At 34.1% G+C, this 6,020-nt stretch overlaps 1 long non-coding RNA gene across 1 annotated transcript in view; it reads left to right on the top strand.

Annotated features, from left to right (window-relative positions):
• Nucleotides 1-383: 383 nt before the first annotated feature.
• The window catches only part of LOC104861061, a 10,122-nt gene continuing 4,485 nt past the window's right edge, over nucleotides 384-6,020 (top strand). Inside the window, exon 1 of the long non-coding RNA XR_779899.1 lies at nucleotides 384-613. This is a non-coding gene — a long non-coding RNA (uncharacterized LOC104861061). The remainder of the gene's footprint in view (nucleotides 614-6,020) is intronic.

Consider the following 6,020-nt stretch of genomic DNA (forward strand, 5'->3'; position numbering starts at 1 on the left):
GGATAACTAAGTGCTCAAAATAGTGTTGTAATGGTCATTGATGCAGGTATGTTACTTGGTTCAGTAAAGAGAAGATGACTAACCAGAAACAAACACAAAGAATACTAAGGCAGGTTTTAAATTGAAAATAGTAGCAAAGATTTTGTGTTACAAGGAATTCTAAGACCTGTAATACTCTAGTCTGTATGACAGCGTTTCTAATTTCTTCTTATGGTAAAATTCTTTTTATATTCTCCTTGTAAATCAGTATTTCCTTATGGTCCCCAAAGTCACTGGATGATGTCTGCAAACATTTATCACCATCACAATGGCCACTGTTACCACTTCAACCTACTGAATAAAGACCAGGGATTCTACTAAATATTCTACCATGTACAAAAGAACCTCTCTACTCAGCCCATCACAGAATTATCTGTCTTAAATAGCAGTGTAAAGATTTAAAAAATCTACTTTAAAATGATCATTTTGTTTTTAAAGATAAGTGTTACTGAGGGCTTCATAGTATGTGTCCATGCATGCATTCATGTGCAAGTACAAAGGCACACACAAATATAGCAATGTTTTATAGGCAGACAAGTGGAAAAGAAGGCAAAGAGGACCTGGCAATCACCAAGTACAGTAACCTGCCTGTATTTTTACAATGGAGAATTTATTACATTTAAATAGCAGATTTAAGACTGAAATCCAGGATTTAGTGCTACTAAAACAAGGCATAATACCTGGGATTACTGCTTAAATTTCATAATCAGGATTAACTCTCTGTTTCATTGGGGTCATGCTATACAAACTCAACTTTCTGAAAAAGTGGTAATGATAATTTTATTCAATGTTATATAAAATATTTGTATTATATTTACAGACTTTTGGATTCCTAATAAGCGAGCAAGATATTTGTGAATATTTTAACATTTAGCTAATGTAGAATTTGTAAGGTTAATAACACAAACATTAATTTAAACATAATATAACCTCTATTTTTGTCTTTCCTACTGATATCATATAACAAAAGACCATGTGCTAACTCTTTAGACCTTAAATATTGACTATATTTGCAAATATGATCATTCTGCAAGAGAGTAGGTATTTTCTTTGTTAGTAGTACAAGTTCTGATTCAGAAGCAAAATCACTGTAGGTAATATAACCTTGACTTTCTTTTAAAATGAGTGTTTGTGAGGTATGTGATTTCAAATGGTGCAAAAGGGTAAGAGAATACCTGTACTCCACAGTGAGACATAGTGTAATTCCTGGAAATGTGTCTGCAGGTAGCAACAGGTCCAAGTCACAAAGGATTCTGACCCCTAGATTCATCATGAAATAAAATTTCTAACTGGGGAAAAAACAAACAAAAGAAATGGTAAGAGTCCACCTTACCATTATATCTATTGTTCCACTAAGTGGTGAAATTGGAGAACAAGGGTGGATGGAGTGGAAGTAGTTTCACAAAAGAATACCTTATAATAACAGGGAAAGAGGTGTTTGCAGATAAAAAGTAGAATCTACAACACAATTTCTCATGAATTCACCATGTACAGCATAAAAAGCAGATCAATACTGCCATTCAAATTGTAACAATGATGGGAAGAAACAAGTAATTATATAAATGGCTAGAAATAAGAAAAGATATATACACATTCATCCCAGAGTCTCAGATTGTCTGTAGAAATTGATTTAAGTGTTGAAAGAAAAAGAGGTAATTGGAAAGTCAAGTTTTAGTACTTTGAGCTTTCAGCTATTGAGTTTTGTATTTTGAAGTATGGCATATAATGAGTACCTAGTTTTTTGGAAACATTAGGTTAACATTAGGTTTAGGTAATGATTACAGGAATGATTGCAAGGAAGTGAATGTAATTTAGACAGTCTAATGTGCTCCATTCCATTTCTTTTCCAAAATAAGTTTCATCAGATTTACATTTGTTTACTGTCAGTTTTATCTTTAGTTTTTACTGTGTGTACTATTGCTATGATTGGGGTCTTCTGAGAGGAGACTTTTTTCTTTTAAAGGTATTGTTTTTCAAGAAGTTATTTTGAAGTCTCTCTGGATGGCAGTTGCTCTATTTATCTGTCAAACAGTCCCTCAGGTGCTTTTTTATTTTTATTTTTATTTTTTGTGTATATGTGTGTTTTTGAAGATTTATATTAAAGACAGGTAAAGAAAGAAGACAATCTTTCTTTGTGGATTTTAAAGAACATTTTGAGTTCTTTGGCAAATCTGATAAAATTTATTCAACTGTGAACCACAAGGAAAATTTTGTAATGCCTACTTCAATAGCATGTATATTCTATAACCCTCTCTGTAGAATGACCATTTTAAAAACTTCATGAATATATGATAAGCTGTAATTTATTTTCAAAGCTCTGAAATTCTCACTAATTCAGGCAAAAAAGTAATTTTAATTAGAAATATCAACTTTATATGCATGGAATTGTTTTTGTTTTTTTAATTGTTTTTGAATAGTAAATGTCCCATATCTTTGTACAAATCATTTTTAATTATATAGCTATATTTTCAGTATGTTCATTTTCAGAAATACATATATTTATTTTTGTTTATGAGAATGTGTTTTATTTACAGTTTGATTTGATTTGGATGAACCTCACGAATATATTAAATGTAGTTTTTAATTTCATACCTGAAATTTTAATAAAATTAACAATGAAATTCATATTTTAAAAATGATATGACAGTATCAGTTTGAGAAAACAGCATGTTTTCTGGGAAGCAAAGCAAACTTAGCCTAAGTAGTTTAGAGCCTTCATATATGTTTAACATCAATGTACTATTTAAGTCTCACAGCTTTCTAGAAAGTTCCAGGGATAAGTAGGTACCTGTATGGTGAGAAAGTAGGTATTCCTCTATTAAGATTGTGAACAATGTACTTTAGACATGGCTAGAGAGGAGTGCTACAGAGACATACTGTTTCATTTACTGTGGTTTTATAGGCACCAAGGAACAATTCATTCAAAATCAAATGTGGCTTCTTCCACAGATGTGTCAAGATGATACACTATCTATCTAGTGGTAAACAGTATGGGTTGACACAGAGGGATTGTGAATGCAGCTAGTTGAATTCTGGATCTTCAGGAGTAAAATAGGTACACAGCAAACTAAAGTAGTATTTTACATATACAACAGATAAAGCTAACGTCATGTTTAACAGGAAGCAGATGTGAGTTTACTCTCATCTTGGAAACTTTAAAGGAGAAATGAGAAATTGTCTGGTTTTAGGTTATTTCTTTTAAAAATTCATGGCTTATGGTTGATTTTCTTAAGCAGTAGTTATCAAAATATGGTCACTTGTCCAGCAACATCAACATCACCTGTAATCTTGCTACTAATACAGATTCCCTGGACATATCATAGACATAACGTTTCCAGCATATTATGTAACCCAGCTAAATTTCTATCCCACCCTAATCTTCTTTATCTTTGAGGCTGGAATGTATGAAGGCCCAAGGTTTCTCTTCAGATGGGCCAGCCAAACCTGTTGAATCTAACGTAGCTGCAGGTATGACTGCCAGGAACCCTTTAACTTCATTTATAGGTTAATTTTTTTATTAAATGATGTACCTACCAGGACAGGAAGTACTAGATCATAAAAGGAGAGAAAAGGAGTGGTGCCTACATGTCAGGAAGCCATGACTAGTCCAGAAAAATACGTGAATATTTCTCCACTCTTTTAGCCTATCCTTCCCCCTTCTTTCTTCTACCTTATTTTTCTTACCCCTCCCAGTGCAAGCAGGTCAAGAGGATGATTTGCTTTTCCTTCTGTTTCTTCTATTCTTGGCCAAAAATAGAAATTTATTTTGCTGCTTTTTCAGAGTTCAGTCTTATTATCGGCCTTGCAACTTCCAGTGTTCCAATTTGAAGTATAATTCAGTAATGATATTACATTTAAAAATTGGGATTTAGGCCCAGAAGTCGTTTATAGCTCCTTTCAGGTGATCCTGATGCATAATTTTATCAGGATGACAATACATTATGAAATAAATGTTCTCATATTTAAGGAAGATTTTTAGGTAATAGTTATTAATGGTCTCTTCCTTTGACATTCAAAATATCATTCACTGGTCATGATGGATGTTTAAATAGGTGAAATAAGTAAACATGGGGCCTGGAAATGCCACAAACCCTTTCTTAAGCAGTCTTAAGATCTTCAAGGCAAGTTTAAAATGGTGACTCTTGTTAATTAGAATAACATGTATCCTGGCTCCCTGACCCATAAAGTGAAGAATAATATTACTCACCAGGCCAAATGTAAACCCCTGGTACTAATCATAAAAACAAAGTAGCAAACAAAAGAAATACTATGTTCCTGGAAATTTTCATAGAGCTGTGACAGAAACCTGAGAAAAGCATGAATGATGCTCTTATTACACTGCCCTTTTAGATATTTTTTTTGGTGAGAAATCAGATGGATCTTGCAGTGACCAAGGGGTTGTAATGAAAGTTGAAGCCAGAGAGGAAGCATCCTTGTTAAAGTACATCAGCACTCTTCCTGGTACCTGGTAGTTATTGAGAACTGTCAAATTTGTGCTTTTCACGGCAGACAAAACAATACCACAGCAGTGACAGGGCCAGAAAACCAATTAAATTCTCATTTTGTAGGACTGCTTAAAATCTGCTTTTGTCTATCCATACATAGTTTTCAGGGGAAGTGTTGGTCAGCTTTCTTGTTGTCAGTACAAAACACCTGATGGCTGCGATTTAAAGGAAGAGAGATTTAATTTGGCTCATGGTTTGACAGTTTCAATTCATGGTTTGCTGGCTCTAAGGCAGACAAATTATGGTGGTCAAGGATCACAGAACAGAAAGGAAGGGGCCCAGGGCCAGACATAATCGTCAAGCCCATTCTCCATGACCCAGGCAGACACATCTGCTTTACTAATTCCTTAGATGTCCCTCAAACCAGTCAGGTTGACAAGATGAACTGTTACAAGGACCTGAACTATTTAAACATTCTTATTAAGTTGCATTAGCCTACTAAAATAATATGACATTGGCCCTGGTGAAGAAGTCTCTGGTACTCAAGAAGTCCAAATAAAGAGCAATTATTTGAGTTAAGTGAAAAATCATGACAGATAGTCAGGAACCTGTCACTTCAGTGAATTTTCTGTGGTTTTCATGATGAAGAATGTTGAACACTTTTTCTGAACAGGCTAAGATGATCTGCCTTATGCTGCCAAGAGGTACAAAATGAAGTAGATCTCTGAATTTTGGAGGCCACATATATTTAGGTAGTGTGCTTGGCCCTATGTCTTGAATAAGCTATAATAGAATACTTTTAAATAAATCGATACGCAAATTCATTAGTTTTCCTGAGACCTGGGGCAAGAGACAGTTCCACAGAAATTACAGTTTCAGTAATGATCTATGGTGCGAGAAATTATAGCACTTTGTCCTCTGGCACCGCAGATTCAATGTTGCTCAAAGTGTCATTTGTAAGAATTCTGTGCGGTTGTCTTTGGCCAGCTTTAAAGGAGAATCATAGCACAAGTACCTGTTATTTCCTGCTGTTTGCCATTCTTCTTTTGAGAAGACAATGACCAGAAAGAAGAGTAGAATATCCAACAAAGAACTGAATGATGACATTGTTAGAGGAAAAAAGTATCCAGCGATGTTGTGTTATTGTACAGGAATAATTTTGAACTAATGATGAACATATGATTGGTTTCACAAAGATAGACTATAAAAGTCAAGGGACCAAAGTATAGAAATTGCACTGATCACTGTCAATTATTTTATCTAATAACCTACCTTTAGAATTTTTGTTCCCAATCCAGTCAACCTTGGTCTCAGTTGTTTGTGATTCACTGGATTGCAGGGAAGAAACCTTTCTCCCAATTAAAAAGGCCCTCCTGGGTATCTGAGACACATGTGTTACTGACAGAAAATATGCAGAGAATGGAATCTTTTGCTGGTTATGTTGAATTATCTCCTTTATCAAGGATAAATATCTAAGATAGCTTCTTGACCAGTTTTTAAAAATATCAATGGATTTAATATAATTATATAATTTAT

The sequence above is a fragment of the Fukomys damarensis genome, unplaced genomic scaffold, assembly GCF_012274545.1.
Source record: "Fukomys damarensis isolate Sample0158 unplaced genomic scaffold, DMR_v1.0_HiC HiC_scaffold_6, whole genome shotgun sequence".
In the NCBI taxonomy this organism is placed as follows: domain Eukaryota; kingdom Metazoa; phylum Chordata; class Mammalia; order Rodentia; family Bathyergidae; genus Fukomys; species Fukomys damarensis.